Raw genomic sequence first — 20,601 nt, forward strand, 5'->3', positions numbered from 1 at the left:
TAGGGACTGAAAAGATCTTTGGCGTATAAGCTTTAAAGAGTCCAAGCTCTCTTTGTCAGATAACGGCTGAGTTCAGTCTGGCAATTTGAAGCACTAGGAAGACATGGCAAAGAAGACCAAATTGGGACGGAACGGCTTGGTCACGGTATTCCCATTCACACTGCAGCGAATGAAGCAGGAGGATACCGTGGAGGAAGCGCAAGGGAGCGGGCTGTTAGCGGCTGTTTCTGCGCTCCGCTGCATGCGCCTAGGTGCATGGGCGCCTGCCGCAGAAACAGCCAGCGCCTCTTATCAACGACTGTGGGTTGTTCCCACCTTAGCAGCGCTTGTGTTCACACTCAGGGAACCGGAATCAACCCGCTCTACACACGGTTTGCTACCACGTTTACCTGGTACTTTTTAAACTCGGGAGGGAAGCGGCACAAGACGGCTTCAGTACGGCTGGGGGACGCCTGAAAGATGTGCCTGTGTGAACCCGCCCCTTTAATCCGCTCCTGAAACGCTCCTGAAACGTTTGGCTGCCGGGCCAAACTGCCAGTCTGAACGCGGCCAAGGAAAGGTAGTTTCCTTTGCAAGGGGGGGGGGACCTTAAATTGAAAGCTACCAATCTCATAACAAACTAGATATCTGTACATATGTGTACAGGGGTTCCAGGGTTTTTTCCCATTATTGAGTGTGCATGTGTGTGCCCATGCCTAGAATTCATGGCGACCTCTAGCATGGAGGACGTTCAGAGAAGTGGTGTGATAGCCTGCCTCTGCCTCCTGACCCTGGTATTCCTTGGAGGTCGCCCATCCATGTACTTGCCAGGGTCGATCCTGTTCGGCTTCCAAGATCTGACGAGATCGGGCTTGCCTGGCCTATCCAGGTCAGGGCTTGGAGTTCCAGTTTTTAACTGCTAAATGTTTGCACTACTGTTACCCGCGCATGTATTGAGTGTGTTGTCATTGTTTAAGAAATTTATATTCTGCCTGTCTTTTTGGTGTACCCGGAGCGGCTTAAAGTGAAATAGAAACACAACAAAATTAAAATCAATCTCACCAAAAATAAAAAAAATGCGGTAAAACCTCCCAAATGAAAGCATATCTCTTAAGAGGAGGGTCTGTGGCTCAGTGGTAGAGCATCTGCTTGGCCTGCAGAAGGTTCCAGGTTCGATCCCCGGCATCTCCCGTTTTAAGGAACAGGTATTAAGCGATGTGAAGGACCTCTACCTGAGACCCTGGAGAACTGCTACTAGACAACAGGGACCTTGTTGGGACAAGAAGTGAGCCGTGACTCACAAAAGCTCCTCCCCTGCCACATATTTTGTTAGTCTTTAAGGTGCTACTGGACTCTTGCTCTTGTCTACTTGTTGGAACAGTGTTCTGATTCAGTATGCGGCAGCTTCATATGTTCATGAGTTCTCTGAGGTTCATAGCCTCTGACCCCAGTTCCACAGACTCATTCCTCAGAATAAAGCTCAGGGATATGGGGAGGTAAAATGCCACCTCACTGTGCTGGTTTAGGTTCGGAATTAGTTTAACAGTGCAGCACCCTTCTTCCCTGGCCCCAAGCCTTAGTAGTTAGTGCTTAGGGAAATCACATTCTAACACAGGACTGTTAGGAGAACTCATCTACCAGTGGCTTCCAGCCATGGTGGCTATAGGGAGATGCCGCATTCAAAGGCACTACTACTAAACTGCTGAATCCCAGTGCCAGGAGGCAACCTCTGGAGAAGACCTTGGCCTCCATGCCCTGTTGTTGGCCCTCAGTAGGCCAACTGATTGGCTGCTGTGTGAGACAGGATGCTGAACTCGTTGGACCGCCGGTCTGACCCAGCAAACCTCTTACGTTCTTATTTTGCTGTTAGAAAACTTCTCTTTATCACCAGGATGCCGCCATGTCCCACTGCTGTGCTTCAGAAAGGGGATATTTCTAGCTGCTCATCCACCTCCACCATTCCTGGTATTCCTCCAACTTGTTGATTCCAAATAATTTTTAGAAAATGAGTGAGTAATTAAAGAAAAATACAAACAGTTTTAAATACAGTGATTGCCTAAAGCAGGGGTGTCCGATTCACAATGATCCAGACTGCTGAATTCAATAACCCCATTTTTTTTTAGTTTTCCCTCTCCTCCTGTCACAGTTACAGGTGGAACAGCTAAGCTGACCACTGGGGTCAGGCAGGCTCAGAGCAGGTCTGGATTCCCTGCCTCCCTTGACCACCAGGGCTGTTGGCCAGAGGAAGTAACTGTTGGATGCTGGAACTCTGCATCCAAGAGGATCTGGGAAGGAAAGGGTTACGACGAGAAGTCTCTCACTGGGGGATCCTTGGCAGTTGGCCCCGCCCTCTCATCAGTTAGATCAGGGGTGTCAAACTCGTTTGTTATGAGGGCCGGATCTGACATAAATGAGACCTTGTTGGGCCGGGCCATGTGTGTCATGATGCCAGGTAGTGGAGATATAAACTTTATAAAGGACACAAACACAAAGTTTTTTTTTTACTTAAAATAAAAACATGCTTAAAACATTAGCACTCTTGCAATATTTTCTTTATTTAACAGTGTCTGATAACTGACACCTCTTGCTCCGAATTATTGCATCAAAATATCTGTGCTGTTGCAGTCCTGAGTATGCTGTTCAGGTGTGTATCTGTAAGCTGCAAACCTACGATGACACAACAGCAGCAGAACAGGAAGAAGAAACAGAGGACAGCCAGTTCCACTGCAGGCCTGATAGAAGCCTCATCCGGCCCCCGGGCTGCATGTTTGACATGCCTGGCCTAAAGCCTTTCTTCCTCCTCCTGAGGCAGTCTTAAGCAAAACTTTGTTCAGTTGCTGTCTAAAAGAGAGGAAGAGAGAACCGGGTGGACTTCTCAGGGAGGGCATTCCAAACACCAGGGACCACTCCAGAAAGGCCGTGTCCCTGAGGGCCGTTGTCTCTACTTCTGATGCTGGTGGTCCTCAGAGCCTGATCTGCTGGTGATCTTCAGAACATGGCCTGGTTCACATGAAAGTTGGCTGTATTTTTACACGCATTCTGGATGGTGCAGGTAGGGGAGGGGATTGAAACACACGTAAGCAGGGGTCATTTCCTGCAGGAGTGTACAGGAGCGGAGCTCCAGCAGTAAAGAGCCCAAGGGGTGGGCACATGCAACAAGCCCCACCCCCTGCTCCCAGCAGCCCTCAGTCAGAGCCAGAAGCAGCCAGGTAAGTTGCAGAGCCCCCACCCCCCGGGCCAAAACAGTCCAGTGGCACCTTTAAGACCAAGTTTTATTCAGGTACCAGCTCTCCCTCCTCTGCGAGGACAGATCTGCACGCCCCCCCCCCCCATAGCTAGCAATCCAAAAGAGTCCAGTGGAGCCTGAGCGGTGGGTGTTGCCTTCTGACACACTTCCGGTGATGTTAGGGGGTGTGGCATATCATGAGTTATGCTAATGAGCTCCTGCACCTCTTTTTCTATGAAATGACCCCTGCGCGTAAGAACAGTAACTGAGTGTTTCCCTGCACTTTTTAATGCCTGCTCAAGTCTAAAATGGCCTGAGGTACAGACCTGCGGTGCAGGTGTTCATCTTTTGCTCTTGGTGTTTGACTCTTACCCTGTGGCCCGGCCACCTGCGAGGCGTCAGGGGAAGGACCCCCCAGGAGAATACGTAGCTGGACCGTTGACCATCTGGCGAGGGAAGGAGAGAAAGGCTGGTTGCCTACAGAGGGTTTCTGAGGAACATCCAAAAGTCTTTGTCACTTATCCATCCACATTGTGGGGTTTCCCTTCTTCTGCGACCGTCTTTTCTGAACATGGCTGGATATGGAAAAGACTGCAACAATCAAAGTCCCTTTGAATACCACGTGAATGGAAACGTGCACAATTTTGAAGGTTCTGAATTATGGAGAGAGTGTCTGACAAGGATTCTGGGGAAACAGGTTCAAATTCCGACTTCTGCCATAGGCCTGACCTACCTCACAGGGTTGTTGTTGTGAGGAAATGGAGGAGGGGAGAACGGTATTCTGACAAGTGTTCCCTGTAAACTGAGTTAGTGTGAGTTAGCTCACCATTTTTTAGCCTCCAGCTCACAGATTTTTGTCTTCATTCAGGAAGGATGGCTCCAGAGCTAACTAATTTATGCAGTAGCCATTTCACGCCCTCACAACTTTAATGCCGGTATCTCACAAAGTAGAATTTTTGCTCACAAGACTCCACAGCTTAGAGGGAGCATTGGTTCTGACCCGCTTTGAGTCCTGACTGGGGAGAAAAGTGGGATCTAAATAAATAAAAATGTTGATGCCATTTCCCTTGCCTCACCACTGTCCCTACACCCGCCCACCCGCCCCGCCCCCCGAGAGCTTTATGTGTGACCTTGGGTCAGTCACATGTTCTCTTGGAGCTGTTCCCTCAAGGGCAGTTCTCAAGAGAGCTCTCTCAGCCCCATCGACCTCGCAGGATGTCTGCTGTGGGGAGGAGAAGTGAAAGCTGCATTCACCATTGCCGTGAGGGCTGCACGGGAAACCATCACTGTTTTGGAAGCCGCTGGAGAGCCCTGCGTTGGCCTTGGGCAGGACTAAAGTAAAGGTAAAGGTTCCCTTGCTTGAAAGCCAGTCGAATCCAACTCTAGGGTTGCGGTTCTCATCTCCGTTTCAAAGACGAAGAGCCAGCGCTGTCCGAAGACGTTTCCGTGGTCATGTGGCCGGCATGACTAAACACCAAGGCGCACGGAACGCTGTTACCTTCCCACCGAAGGGGTACCTATTTATCTACTTGCAATTTCTTGCTTTCGAACTGCTAGGTTGGCAGGAGCTGGAACTAGAGATGGGAGCTCACTCCATCATGCGGCACACAGGTCTCGAACTGCTGAATTACCGACCTTCCACAGCCTGCAGTTCAGCATCTTAACCACTTGAGCCACCACAGGACTAGGGGGCTGTAAAAGCTGCCCCTTGTAATGAAAAGCCGACTGTAACATCTCCTTTCCATCCTCTTTTGCAGTAAACCCAGCAAAATCAGATTACTCCAAGTAAACAAATTCTCTTTCTCAGGGGCCCTGCCAACTGAAGTTTGCTCCTGGTGCTGAAAATGGATTTTTGCCAGTGAATCAACCTAAAGCGCGGTTAGTTTGCTGATCTAACCAGTCAAAGGTAGCTGCTCTGATCCCTGCCGTGACCGGCCCAGCCCCTCTTGGGTGTCCCAAAAAGCCAGATGTGACATGGAATTGAGTCGGTTACGGTTGATGATCACAATGGCATCTTAGGTGTCAGAAGTCCTCAATTAGCTGCCTCGATCAATATCGCTAAAATAAACGGTCACTGATTTATTCCACCCATGTTTGTGCTGTCCCTCATGGATAGGCTATGTGAACGGTACCAAGTTTTTCTCATGAAACATAATGGGAGCTGGTGTGGCGTGGTGGTTAAAGTGTCGGACTAGGATCTGGGAAATCCAGGTTCGAATCCCTGCTCATGCCATGGAAGCTCACTGGGTGACCTTGGGCCAGTCACACTCTCTCTGCCTAACCTACCTCACAGGTAGGGTTGCCAGGTTTGGGTTGGGAAATCCCTGGAGACTTTGGGGGTGGATTCAGGAGAGGGTGGGGCTTGGGGAGGGGAGGGGCCTCAGCAGGGTACGATGCTGTAGAGTGTCCCCCCCCCCTCCAAAGCAGCCATTTTCTCCAGGGGAATTGATCTCTGTCAGCTGGAGAGCAGTTGTAAAAGCGGGATATCTCCAGGCCCCACCTGGAGGCTGGCAACCGCACTCACATGATTGTTCTGAGCAGCGGTCATTTCGTAGAAAAAGAGGTGCAGGAGCTCGTTAGCATAACTCATTAGCATAGCTTATTTGCATATGCCACACCCCCTGACATCACCGGAAGTGTGTCAGAAGGCAACACCCACCGTTCAGGCTCCACTGGACTGTTTTGGATTGCTAGCTATTGGAAGGGGGACGCACAGATCCTCGTGCTCCTCGTGGCCCGGGGTTGCTGGGAGCAGGGGGCGGGGCTTGTTGCATGTGCCCACCCCCCTGGGCTCTTTACTGCCAGAGCTCTGCTCCTGTGCGCCCCTGCAGGAAATGACCCCTGCCCCCAGCTCGTGGAATGGCTCCAGTAATGTCAGAACTCAAGAGCACAGATGCAGCCTCTTCCCACTTGGGCATCGTTTTGATTCCCAAGGTGGCGTTGCTGTCATAGGAAGTAACCTTGTTACGGATTCCTGGTAATTCAGGTTTTTGACATTGCCTGGAATAATGAAGCGTAGAAAGCAAAAAACCAAAAACAAAACCCCAAACCACAACAAAACAGCAGGAGAAGCTAAAGAGTTCCTCCAGCTCATAGCATGGTGCTACCTACAGGTTTGGGGGGTTACAGTGAAATGAGGCATCTTCCTCAGCTAGAGAAAAACCATTGCATGGGCAGTCTGAAAGAAGGGAGAGTGAAGGTGGCATGGGACAGCCTGCTCTTGGATGGGAGACCACCAAGGAAGGCCAATGGCAAGCCCCCCTCTGCTCCTCACTATGCGGGCTCACATCCGGCAGGTGCTCCGCCAACTGCATTGGTTGCCAGTTGACTTCCGGATTCGCTTCAAGGTGTTGGTAATCACCATTAAAGCCTTATACGGCCTGGGGCCCACATATCTGAGGGACCGCCTCTTCCCATATATGCCCCGAAGAGGGTTACGCTCTATAGATCAACATCTCCTGCTTGTCCCCAGCCCAAAGGACGTCCGTCTTGCCTCGACCAGGGCCAGGGCTTTTTCTGCCCAGGCCCCTGCCTGGTGGAACATGCTCCCCGTCAGGAAGTGGATGTCTCTATGCGGCCTCCCTGACGTGGTTGTCACCCATCTACTTATCAACCCAAATAATATGCCAGGGAACCCGCAGCCAGCTGATTTGTTAGAAGTGTGACTGTGTTTTAATGTTTATTAATTTTAAATTGTTTACACTGTTTACACTGTTTACACTGTTTACACTGTTTACACTGTTTACATTGTTTACATTGTAAATTGTTCACATTGTTTAATTTTAATTGTATTTATTGTATGTTTTATAATGTTACCCGCCCTGAGCCCGCTCACAGGATCGGCGGGCTATAGATAAAAATAATAAATAAATAAATAAATTATTGTATTTGAAATATATATCAGCTGCCTTTCACCTTTGCAGAACTCAAGGCTGCTTACAATAGAAGTGAAACGATTATAAAAAACAATTAAAAAGTCAATCAAACAACAATTATAAAAACACATAGAAAGTCACAATTAAAAAACCCAAAAAACCCTCCCAACTAGGACAGCCAGTAAATAAAAAACAAAATCAGTTAAATGCAATTTTAAATAAAACCATCTTCAGCTGCCTCCTGAAGATCGAAAGCGAGGGGGCCGGGGGCACCTCTCCCTGGAGAGGTCGATCCATGATCGTGGGGCTGCCACTGAAAAGGCCCTCTCTCGTGTACCCACCAGGGGAGCTTCTTTGATTGGGGGGCAGCCAGGAGGGCCTCCTCCATATGATCTGAATTGCCTCAAAAGCCCCTTGCTGGGTTGCCAGAAGTGGGTTGCAGATTGATGGCAAATACAGATGTGCGTAGGCACCCCCCAAATTGATTGTAACGTTCATCTTGCAAGACATGAAATGATGTCCATTACAAGTAGCCAACCCACCTACCCCATAAGATGTGGCAGCAGAATTATCCGATGCGTACCACTGAAGTTGCTGGGATAGGTAATAACGGCGTGTCTAATGGAGGTGGCTTTATCTGATAACTGGGTCAACCCACACGAGTCGGATTGTTCCTGCTTGATGAGCCGACTCTGGTTTTTCCTTTGTAACAAATCAGCCAGAGCAGCCGATGCTTGCTCTCTTCTTGTTTGACCTAGTTTGGGTAATTTTCCTAATCCTGTCTCTCCAGTCTAATAAAAAAGCTTACAGTAGCAGTACTTGCTCAGCTGTTCCTGTTTGGCAGCGTATATGATTCCTATGAGATTAAGCCCTGCATTTAATCAAATACTGTAGTAATGACTTCCGCTTTGGTTTGGACAGACCAGGCAGCAGTTTATAGCAGCCTCTCTGCAGACTGGGCTGTACACATAGCAACACCAGGAGAAAGTCTCAACCTCTATGCCCTGTTGTTGGCCCTCCAGAGGAACTGGTTATCCATTGTTTGAGACAGGATGCTGAACAAATGGACCACTGATCTGATCTAGCAGGGCTCTTAATATGTTCTTACTAGCCTGATACCCATGCTTCGCTATGGTATTTAAGTTCCGTAAATCCAGTTGTAATACTGATGATATGAAGTTTGAAATGTGACATTTGTTGTAGGAATTCTAATGGGGAAGACTGTAGTGTAAAAAATGAAGTGAGACATACGTACTTTTCTCTCTTTCTCTACTGAAGGACCTCTCGGTAGACCACATTGGTGGTTCTGTCCTCAGGTGCTAGGATCACCAGGCTGCTAGATGAGCTCACTCTGGAGCAGGCCACATAGAACTGTCCATTTAAGAAGCAGTCATCTGTTAGGTCAACTCCTGAGGTTTTACCTCAGAACTCTGAGCTACACAGGCCCTGTCCACACGAGGGGTTTTGGGCCGGGAGTGGGCCGGATCGGGGCTGGAGCAAACAAGCGTGATCCCACTGCAACATCTGGGCAGCGTTGCGCACCCGTCCCCAATCCGGCCCTTCCCCCGAAGAGACACATCAAAAATGAACCACCTACCGAGGTGGTTCATCCACGACAGCTGCATCAACGCCGGCCGTGGGATCGCTGGCCCGTCTTTCTGCCGGCGCATCCCCGGCTCCTGCCTGAACTGCGCATGCTCAGACTTGCGCAGTTCGGCAGTCTCCCGTTCCCTTCCGTCGCTTCCCCCGGCATCTGATCATGCCGGGGAGGGAATGCGGGATCAGGGGATCAATGTGATCCCGCCGCGGCATGTTTCTTTTGGTGTGGCTTTCCTAACAATAACCCTGTGGGGTAGACTGGGCTGAGAGGGACTTGCCAGCTCCATATGGGGGGGGGACACTGAAGCCAGGTCTCTTCAGTCCTAGTCGAACATTCCAACCAAGCACCTCTTGGCCACTTTGGGGTGGAGATCTATCCTGGGACTGTCATGCTATCATTCCATGCCACAGAGGTGCCAGCTAGCTCACTCCATGCAGTATGGGACCTGAGGTGTTACGTTTTGCACTGATCTGGCAATTGGCATGACCTCCCGTGGTCTTTCATTTTATTAGCAGCATTCCCTCCATCCAGTAAGCTCATCAGCTCAATCAAAGATGGGAGTACCGTCTTTGAGATGCCATCTTTTATTGAAGACTGATTGAAACATCTAGAGCACTTGGAATATTGTAAACAATTGTTTTTATGTTGTTTTTGCCCTATTTGTGAGCTGCCCTGAGCCCGCTTGCGGGGAGGGGGGGCTATAAATTAAAATAATGAATGAATGAATGAATGAATGAATGAATGAATGAATGAATGAATGAATGAGGTTGGTCTGGCAGGACTGTCGGGAACAAATCCGTGCTGACTTTCCCTGGATCACCAAGTTGTCCTTTAGATGCTCGCAGATCCTGTGATCTTTCATTTCAGTTCAGTTCTGGAGGCCTCACTTCAAAAAGCATGTGGACAGAGTGAAGTGGGTACAGCGGAGAGCGATGAGGACGATGGGGGGGGGGCCTGGAGACCAAGCCCTTTGAGGAAAGGCTGAGGGACTCAGGAATGTTCAGTCTGGAGAAGAGGAGGTTAAGGGGGAGCAGGATGGCTCTCTTGAAGTATCTTAAGGGCTGTCCCTTGGGGGAGGGCAGGGAGCTGTTCCTGTTGGCAGCAGAGGATAGGAGGACTCAGAAGAATGGGTTTAAATTAAGGACGGGAAGGTACCGGCTGGATATGAGGAAAAACTCTTTTAAAAATCAGCTGCCTAGGGAGGTGGTGAGCTCCCCCTCACTGGCAGTCTTTAAGCAGCAGCTGGACAAACGCTTGTCAGGGGTGCTCTCGGCTGATCCTGCACTGAGCAGGGGATTGGACTAGATGGCCTATGGAGTCCCTCCCCACTCTGTGATTCTATGATTTGCTAGCACAGACTTTGATGCATGAATGTTGGCCCTCACGGTTGGGGCTCGTGAGATGACTTTAGTTAATGCCAGACCAGAAATTGAAAAGGAGTCAGAAATTATCCAGATGTGTGTGTGTGTGTGTGTGTGTGCATGTGTAGAGATGTGATTATGAGGGAGATCATCTACAGACGGTTGAAAGAAAGCAGCATGGCACAGCCTGGCCTCAGAAGCTAAGCAGGGATGGTCCTTGGATGGGGGACCCCCACGGAAGGCTCCACCTCGGCTTCTCACTCGCCTCGAAAGCCCCTTGCTGGGGTTGCCAGAAGCCGGCTGCGACGTGACGACACTCTACGTGCGCACAATTAACAGGCCCCATTTAAAAAATAAACACAGAGAAGCAGCAATTCTAGAGTAATTCAGAAATGAGAAGGGGGAAGGCGATAGAACGGTGGTGAAATGGAAAGAGGAGGACCAGGGAAGAGAGTGACGGCTGGTGGGGGAGGGCCTGTCCCCAAAGAGGGAGGCAAATAAAGCAAAGGGAAGTGGGGAGTCGAAGCCAGCGGGATGGTAGGACAAAGGGATGAGGATGGCAAACCTCCCTACGCTTTGCTTGCTTTGGTTGCCATTGGAATTGGGGGGGAGGGAATTCCTTAGGGGAGGGGGTGGTGTGAGTGAGGGAGGGAGGGAATGAGACCTTTGCTTCTCGAAGATATAACTTCCCAAGTCATCCTTCTTCCCTCCTTTTTCCTTTCCCAAGGGAAGGTGTCCTTGAGAGACTCTCTGTACCAACCTGGACTGCAGATAATCAAGACATATATCTTTCACTTGGTTGGGATGGCAACGCTAGGCGTGGTATGAATGTGACATGTGCCTGGGGGAAGGGGAAGGGGCTTTCCTTTGAACTTACTATATTAAGCTTGTGCCTGCCAAAAGTCTTCAGTTCTGACGCAGTGACTTTCTGGATCTTGCATATATCCAAGGGTCATTTAGTAGAAAAAGAGCTGCAGGAGCTCATTAGCATATCTAATAGGCTATAAGCATAATAGTTCATTAGCATATGCCATGCCCCCCTGAGATCACTGGAAGTGATGTCAGAAGGGGAAGCAAAAAGGGGGGAGGCATCTTCAAAAGCCTCCCCTTCCCTTCCCCAGCCAGCCTGCCAAGGTGGGCTGGGGGGGTGGGGAAGCGAAGAGGTTTAAAGTTTAAACCCCTTCTCTCTAGAGTTGCGCCACAGCAGTGGTGCAATCTTTCCATTATATTCTATGGGGCCATAGAATACAATGCGGCACGACTCTAGAAAGAAGGAGCGCGGGGGTGGGGAGCTGGGGGCGGGGCTTGTTGCCACCGCCATTTTTGCCTGCTCCTGGGCTGCCGGAGCGGTGCTCCAGCGCGCTCCGGCCCCAAATGACCCCTGCATATACCTCAATAAACTTAATCACTGCCAAAGAGAGTGTTGTTGAGTCTAACTGGACTGTGGTCTGACAGAGGATTGTATGCAAGAAACCAGATGCCCAGAAACCAAGTGCGCAGTTAAGTTTGGGGCCAAGATATAGGGCAGGGGTAGGCATCCCCCACCCCATGTGCCAGACAGCAGCTTGCCAGCCCCTCTCTGCAAGGCAATGCGTTGAGCCCTTGGGATGTGGGCAGTGCTGCTGGGCCTCAGCTAGCTCCCGCTACAGCCTTTCCTTGCCAGCCCACTGACCTCTTCCCAGGTATTCCATGTGGTCCTCTGGGCACTCGGGCCAAAACCACGCTGCCTTCTTTATCTCTCTCATCACCATCAGATCTCTACACAGACACACACACACACACAGATCTGGATAATTTCCAATGCTTTTCCAATTTCAACTGCTTGCTCGAGCCTGGCATTTCTTCCTGCCAGACCATTAACTCAAGCCCTGCCCCCTAATAGAAAGCATCTTTTGGTGCAGATGAAATGCAGTCATTCGTACGTAGGCGAAGAAGTGACGTGTCTAAAACCAGAGGTGGAGTTTGGGTGTGGACCAGGGTTCCTGCGCAGTCACCGTTCAAAAGGTGGACATCCCGGTTTTGACGGCTGCGATCATTCAGATCTCTCCCTTGCACTGCTGTCTGACTTGAGTGGCTGCAGGAAACCTTTGTGGCCTTGCAGTAGCTGTGTCAGAGTCTCCCTTCCTTCCTTCCTTCCTTCCTTCCTTCCTTCCTTCCTTCCTTCCTTCCTTCCTTCCTTCCTTCCTTCCTTCCTTCCTTCCGACACTTTTGCCTGTGTGCAGGAAGTGAAATCAATTCTTCCAGACCCTTGGATGGTTGAGTCAGGTAATTAAATGAGGTGTGTGTGTTGGGGGAACAACGACTACAGAGTCCATCAGGCTATGGAAAAATACACGTGCCCCAAATATCAGTAACGTGGACTTAGATCAGGGGTCTCCCCAACATGGTGCTCATGGGCAGCAGTGCTCCCTCAAAGCTGTGGAGCCTTGTGAGCAAAACGTCTGCTTTGTGAGCTACTGGCATTGAAGTTGTGAGTGAGTGATTTGGCCGCTGCATAAATTAGCTTGCTATGGAGCCATCCTTTCTGAGCTGAGACAAAAGTGTGTGAGCCAGAGGCTAAAAAACTGTGAGCTAGCTCACACTCAGCTTAGAGGGAGCACTGGTGGGCAGCATGGCTCCTGCCGATGCCTTTCCTGGAGCTTGCCATTTTTCTGAAAGCGGGCACAGCCCGGGGGGGCTCATGCCCAGCAGGGCTTGTGATTGTCCACTGAAGATCCGATGGCCCATGCAGATTAAAATAGCATCATTTCAGCAACAGCTGCCACTGTGGTGTTGGTTTAATTCTCTGTCACTTCTCTTTCTTGGTATATTTCTTTTTAAATCAACTCCACTTGTTCCCTTTGCTTGGGCCTCCTCTCTCAGTGAGTCGGGCCTCCTCTGGTGGTCGTTTTGTGCTCCCACAATAGCCATTTTGTGGCTGGGCCCACCACCCTGCATTGGAATACCATAGATGTCCACAGGCTCAAAAAGTTCAGGGAACCCCTATTTAGACAAATATCAAATGGTAAGACTTTAAGTAAGCCTTAAAAAAAACCCAGTGTTTAATCACTGAATGGTTGACTGGTTGCTCACTTTCTATTTAAGCGGTTGGCTGATTAACTGCAGATGGGGTGCAGATGGAGTAAGCTTTGTGAGAATGTGCATGTGTGAATTGTTGTACTGTGTGAAGACTAGGGATGGGCCTACTTTTTCCATCAGGGCCCAACTCATGGTCGGTGAGCCCAGTTCATGCCGTGCTGCCAGCACAGACCTCCCATGACCCTCCCAGGAGGTAATGTCCGTATCAGCAGGGCTTGCAAAAGCCATTTAAAGGGAATGTGTTCCCTTTATATGGCTTTTGCAAAGCTGCACAGCATGGAGTGAAGGCCAAGTGGCGACTTCACCCACTTCTGGGTGGGTGAAGTCACTGCTTGCCTCCACTCACATGCCGTGCGACTTTGCAAAATCTATTTAAATTTTAAATGGGTTTTGTAGAGCCGTGTGGTGCACAAGCGAAGGCCAAGCGGCAAGTTAATCCACTTCTGGTTCACCCGGAAGGGAACTGGAAGTGGGTGAAGTTGCTACGCAGCTTTGGAAAAGCCATTTAAAGGGAATGCATTTGTAAGTCATGCAGCTTCACAGATCTAACAAACCATGACCCGGTCTGTTAAACATGGAGGTTTGTGGTCCACGGGTCCATAAACCTCACGGACCTTGGACCTCTGTGGTCCGTTTTTTTCCTGGACCGTGCCCATCCCTAGTGGAGACTCAGAAGGTAAGCCTCCAAACCAGCTCAAGTTGTTCCAGAGCGGGCAAACCGCTCAATGAAAAATTAGCTCAATGAAAAATCACGACTGGCAAACAGAACATGAGCCAAACCACCAGGCTCTTGAGCATTCTTAGTAGCACCCTGCCTTTCTAAAGAATCTTGCATAAATGACAGGCCAAAGGACATGTGTATTTCGGTAGGGCAAGGTATCGATAGCCATCCAAATCCTTAAGTATCACCCTGTTGAAAGGCAATAGCATGCAAAAGCCAAAACAGTTGGCGTGCACCAGCTCCATTGATTAGTACAAATTGAAACTCAGTCTTTGTTCTCTGGCGTCTTGTAGACACCTTAACAATTCTCCTTCTGAAGAAGTAGCTAAATTGTCACAATTAAAACCAGGCTCGGAGTATAGAGTTAATAATAATTTTTTAAAAGAGTGTGGAATGAACCAAATTGCTTCTGGCTACAATCCTTTATCCCAGGCAAAGAAATTGAAAAACCCGGCTATAAAAAGACTTAAAAATAGGTGGTTCTAAAGAACCTTCTGACAAGATAACTATGGGGCTTCAAGTAAACCACCCTAATTTAAGCACCCATCTTTTACTTAAACGTGGCTATTGTGGAAAATTTCCTTTGTGAGGGAAACTGAACTCTGTACCGTAACTGGAGGTATTCCATTGATGCCATCACTGGTGGCAGTTCAGTTTATTTGTTAATGCCGTGTTTGTGCCTGTGTTGCTTTTATACCTGTGGCTATGAGGACCAGAAGGCTGTCAGACTGGCTCGTTGTGGCCGTGACTTAAATGGGCTCTTTTCTCTGTCCTTTACTTCAGGGACACCCACCACCTCCTCTCTTCTTTTCTTGAGTGCACAGTTAAGTCATATTTATGGAGGTGGTGCTGTTGTTCTTGGTGAATGAAATATCTATACTTTGTTTTGGCATTTCCCATATTTTCTGTGGTGGTTTAGGCAGTTGTCTTCACCATCTTTTAGAGAGGTCTTGCTTTACTAACTCATAGTGAAGAACTGGGCCAGCAGTGGTGACCATAGAAGGCAAACATACATTTTGTGTGGATTATATATATATATATAAAAATAATAATAATTTTTGTTTTATTAGAAATACACAAATACAGATATGCAGATGAAACATTTTGAAATAGCACAATAAATCCAACATATAAACTTTCAAGCAAGATTTCCACATTGTTATCAATGTACATGTGTGTGTGTATGCGTGTATGTATAATTATCCATAAACCTTTGTTAAACCTTCTAACAATATTAAATAAAATTATGCAACTCGTAACCATGTGAAGTATATAACAGATTAACGGAGCATGTAGGGTTTTCTAATGATTTCAATAAGAAGAAAAGCGAAAAATGAAAGCATAATAACTGAAGGAAACTTTAAATCCATTTATGAAATTGGGACCATTCGGAGGAGAGGAAGTGTTGCGATGCTAAATAGTCTAAAACCGGGAACCATTTGGGAGTGAAGGTGTCTTGAATAGGATATTGGGAAGAGATGTTTAGTTTGTTTGATACTGCGTCCATTAAATAGTGGTTCCACAGTTTTTTATACCACATTTCCACATTAGGTGCTCTGTGATCTTTCCAGCATGATGCAATTGCCGTTTTAGCAGCATCCAATAAGACTTCTATTAACGCTTTATGTGGTCTGTTTTGTGTGAATATATTAAGCTGCCTTTAATGAAACAGACCTTTAGTCTGTCAAGGTCAGTCTTGTCTACTCTCATTGGAGGCCACTCCCCAGGGTCTCAGGTTGAGGTCTTTCTCATCAACTACCACCTGGTTCTTTTAAGTGGAGACGCTGGGGATTGAACCTGGAACCTTCTACGTGCCAAGTAGAGGTTCTACCACTGAGCCATGCCCCTTCTCCTACATGAAGCTGCCTTCTACAGAATCAGACCCTTGGCTCAAGTTCATAGAATCACAGAGTTGGAAGGGACTTCCAGGGTCATCTAGTCCATCCCCCTGCACAATGCAGGAAATTCACAAATCCCTCCCCCTCCACACCCGCAGTGACCGCTGTTCCACACCCAGAAGTTGACAAAAAAAACCCTGCAGGATTGCTTCCTGACCCCAAAGTGGCAATCAGCATTACTCTGGGCATGTAAAAAAGGGCCACAAGAACTAAGCACTGAGGCAACCCATTCCTGCCCTCCCTCTCATGATCTGCCTCAGTTCACAAAATCAGCATTGCTGTCAGATGGCCATCTAGTCTCTGTTTAAAAACCTCCAAAGAAGGACAGCCCACCACTTCCCGAGGAAGCCTGTTCCATTGAGGAACCGTTCTAACTGTTAGGAAATTCTTCCTAATGTTGAGCCAAAAACTCTTCTGATTTAATTTCAACCCGTTGGTTCTGGGGCAACAGAAAACAACTCCACACCATCCTCTAGATGACAGCCCTTCAAGTACTTGAAGATGGTTATCGTATCACCTCTCAGTCGTCTGCTCTCCAGGCTAAGCATACCCAGCTCCTTCAACCTTTCCTCATAGGACTTGGTCTCCAGACCCCTCACCATCTTCATTGCCCTCCCCTGGACACGTTCCAGCTTGTCTATATCCTTCTTAAATTGTGGGGCCCAAAACTGAACACAATACTCTAGGTATTGTCTACTCAGACTGGCAATGGCTTTCCAGGATCTCAGGCTGAGGTCTTTCGTATCACCTACTACCTGGTTCTTTTAATTGGTGGTGCCAGGGATTGAACCCAGGACTGTCTGCATGCCAAGCAGATGCTCTACCACTGCGCCATAACCCCCTCCTTGATTGTTGCAATCAAGGTCGATCCACGGTGTTTGGTCGTCTCCAGCAAAGCATGCACATTCCCTTCATGAGCCCACAGCACTCCTGACCATGGACCCAGGCGCTGCCACAGGAGCTCAACTTGGACACAGCCAGTGGCAGCGCATGCTCAGGAGGGACTGCCAGTCTCTCCCCCCCCCCCCCCCCCGCCACTGGTGACGGGAAGGGAGTTGAGTGATCTGGTGCCCTCCTCTTTGTGGTGCTCCACACAGTCTCTTCAGGGGCTCAGTTAGAGAACAGGCCTTGGTTGCAACGAGTCGGGTACGTCTGCACGTTCCAGTGTATCATGAGATTAAGTCAGGCATCGTCTCCACTTTATGAAATGCATCCCCTTTCGTTTCCTTGTAGTTGCTCTTCAGGACAGCCAGCCACATGCTTGACGAAATGACATCTATGTTGCCTCTTCTGTGTGGCGTTCGCCACGCCTGAGCAGCAATTTTTTTAGTAATTCTCCTGGGCCAACCTGTCTAAAACAAGTGAGGCTGCTCAGGAAACTCACCAGGAAATTCTCTTCATGCGAAAGGCAGCCATTTACTAGCCCTGTATCCAGAGCCCAGCTGTGGTGAGGAGGAAGTTGTAACGTCTACTGCAGGACAGTGTTCAGTGCGGCTAAAATTTGCCACTTCACTGTATCACACGCGTGATAAGCCCTTGAATATTTGTTTTTCAGAACACAATTCAGCCGCAAGTTCAAAATATTCCTGCCTCTCCTACCCGAAAGGAGAGAAGTGAGGGATTACTTCAGAGTCACCAGCCAAGTCTATTGGAAGGTAAGTCCACCTGAGTTCTTATTTTGTAGCTCTGAATCTCAGCAGTCATGGTTGTAAGCCAAGATATGTTCTGTGTGGTAGGAGTTGATGGTGTATCTGCTCCATGGAGGTGTATCTGCTCCATGGATGTGTTTTGGGTAAGATGGGCGAAGGTCCTGTGACGGATGGGCGAAGGTCCTGCCCCTTTCTGTCAGTCCCCAAATCTCTGAATGCCAGTTAGGTGTATGTATATAACAAATAACAGCCAAACAAGGAATCTTGGGCAGCTGAAAAAGACAGGTAGGAGGGGGGCACACAAAATAAAAAGTTGTTACATTGTCACCTTCGTTCCAATAGGGCCAGAGAGCGAAAGACTGGAGGGATCCTGTCTCAGAGTCTGTCTTGTGTGTTTGCAGGCTAAACCAGTGAATGTTTACCGACAAGGTTGCACCTTCAGAGAGGCAGGCTGAAAATCCTTTCTCAGGAGACTGTAGAGGTCTCAGAGTCTGTCTTTTGTGGGAAAGCAGTCTAACACTGTGGACATTTGAGGAAGAGATGGTCACTGTCTCAGGGCCTAGTTGCTGAGGGAAACTGGCTGAAGATTTGTAATTTCTGGGAAGACCTCACATTTATACCATGAAACTCCTGAGGTTGAGGGAAAGCCAGTCTTCATTTCAAGAACAAAAAATTGACTCTTAATTGTTCTCTGCACTCAGGAGTTGACAGCTGAAATTTTATAGCTTAACAAGCCCAGCAAAATCTGTGTGTTACTTGTACATCGGTTGAAGCCTCTTTACTGGATATCCTTACTTCTGCAGTCCCTGGAAGTGAATGAAAATTCTTGTTTTTCCATTCTCTTTCCCCGACGTCATCTCTCTCTATATATATATATAAAAGAAAGTCCCCTCACCATAAAATCAACGCCCAGGCCAAACCGCTGGACCTAGGAACACTAAATTCGGGGAGAGCGCCCCCACCGTGCTCGCTAAGAAGAGATTTTTAAAAAGTTGACCCCTAAGGGGGTCAAAAGGGGGAAAATGTGCTCCCCCACATTGATTCTTATGCGGCTGCCAGGAAGCTCTCTCCCTGCACCCCGTGATTGGTCAGCTGCAGAGTTCAGAGGTAAAAAAACACCCAAGAGTTACAGGGGACTGCAGAGAGCTCATGACAGCTGAGGAAATTGGGAGTGGCCAACAAAAGCACCTGTGAGGTGCAGTAATGCTGCTGGCCCAGCCTCTCTGATGGCTTCCAACACACTCCCCCCACCTCCAGAGGGAGCTCACCAAGCAGCCTGGTGAACCTAGCACCTGTGGGCAGAACCACCAATGTGGTCTACCGAGAGGTCCTTCAGTAGGGGGGGGGGAAGTACATATGTCCCACTTCATTTCTTACACTACAATCTTCTCTGTTAGAATTCCTACAACAAATGTCACATTTCAAATTTCACATCATCAGCATTATAGCTGGATTTACGGAGCTTAAATACCGTAGCGAAGCACAGGTAGCAGGCTAGTATGTAATAACAGAATTTTAAAGGCCACTTGGGGTCAATCAGTCAGTAGAAGGTTGGGGAAGAGACCAACCTGGTCAAATGAAGAAGAGGAGTAGGTTTTTACACTCCGATTTTCTCTACCTTCAAGAGTCTCAAAGCAGCTGACGATCACATTCCCTTCCTCTCCCCACAACAGGCCCCTTAGAATCATAGAGTTGGAAGGGATCTCCAGGGTCATCTAGTCCAACCCCCTGCACTATGTAGGAAATTCACAAATACCTCCCCCCTACACCCCAAGTGACCCCCCCCCCTACACTCTATGCCTAGAATTGGGACTGGCCCAAGGTCACTCAGCAGACTTCGTTTGGATGACTGGAGAATCAAACCCTGTTTTCCAGATTTGAATGCACTACTCTTAACCACGCTACCTCTGTTTAAATGGTACTGGAAACTCCAGCCTTCACTACTTTTCATTTCCTTCTCAGTGACATGAAATTGATTCAGAGAATGTTGCCATGAGTAATAGGTGAGGAGATGTGTGTTTCTTGTTTGATTTCTGTGGAATGTAGATTAGTTTGTGTCACTCTGACTAAAATGGACATTCCCCTGCTTTAAGCATTCCCACTGAAGATCTAGTCCTCATGCTGAAACAATACATGTGGTAGAATTTGCCCCACTTCTGTTTCAGATATCCAGCTTCAGATCTGTCCATATTCTTGGCACTGGTTCCAAAGGTTTCATTTATCACTATCCATTGGGCCAGTGCTGGGCGGTTAATTCTTTTTAACTGAAAAGCTGTTCATTGTGCTCTCCCTCACACTAATGGGCACCTGGGGCAGCACGCTGAGACACCTCACGTCTTCAGTCATCCTAAAATGACACAAACTCAGGATTGAGCTGCAGTTGCGTTTCTGGAAAACAAAAACAGAGGTTTTGTTGGAAGAGGCCTTTGAGGAAACTGTGGCCGTGGTTGTTGTGTGCACAGAAGTAACCAAGAGCAAGACTAAAAGTTCGTCCCATCAAGCCATAAAAGATGCTATTGGTTTCTTCCTTTTTCATCCCTCAGTAAATACCACAGTGCCCAACTGCGTGCTTTACTATTCACGGGTCTGCCCAGCTCCTGTCGAGCAGCTGTGGGCTGGGAGACTTGTGTGCGTGTGCCAATTCAAAATCAGGACCATGGAGTGCTGAGGGAGGATGCTTCAGTTTCCCCCAGCACCATTTCCTAACCTGAAATGTCCCTCAGGATCTGCTATTTGTCCCTCTGGGGAAACTTAAGTGTAGCCCATTTCCTCAACAGGGCAAAGAGCAGCTCGTCAAGACCCAAATGGCACAGCGGGGAAGGCTTAAACCTCTTCTGAGCTCCTCTCCATTCTGAATCTGGCCCAGCGTGCCTGAGAATCCAGGTTTTAAGAAGGATCTCCCAGCACGCATCTGCTTCATAGGACCCAGAATGGATGCATAAATGGTGTAACATGTAGTTAGCCCCTATGTGGCTTAGGACCAGGGCATCTGAAGGATTGTATTCTCCCATATATTCCTGCCCGGAAATTAAGGCCACAGGGAGGGACCCTCCTGAGTGTCCCACCAATCAAAGAAGTTCATCTGGTGGACACACAGTGGCAGCCCCATGATCATGGAACAACCTTCCCAAGGTAATGTATCTGTCCCCCTCACTTTCCATCTTCAGGAGGCAGTTGAAGACAGTTTTATTTTGAACTGTGTTTGACAAATGTA

At 48.5% G+C, this 20,601-nt stretch overlaps 1 protein-coding gene across 2 annotated transcripts in view; it reads left to right on the forward strand.

Moving 5' to 3' along the window:
• LOC107118447 (poly(rC)-binding protein 3-like) overlaps window positions 1-20,601 on the forward strand; it is a 356,111-nt gene that overhangs the window by 144,508 nt on the left and 191,002 nt on the right. For both annotated transcript variants that reach the window (XM_015420802.1, XM_015420794.1), the window contains exon 3: window positions 17,294-17,393. The gene's annotated coding sequence lies outside the window, so the exon portion shown is untranslated. The remainder of the gene's footprint in view (window positions 1-17,293; window positions 17,394-20,601) is intronic.

The sequence above is a fragment of the Gekko japonicus genome, unplaced genomic scaffold, assembly GCF_001447785.1.
Source record: "Gekko japonicus isolate JY-2015 unplaced genomic scaffold, Gekko_japonicus_V1.1 scaffold438, whole genome shotgun sequence".
NCBI lineage: Eukaryota > Metazoa > Chordata > Lepidosauria > Squamata > Gekkonidae > Gekko > Gekko japonicus.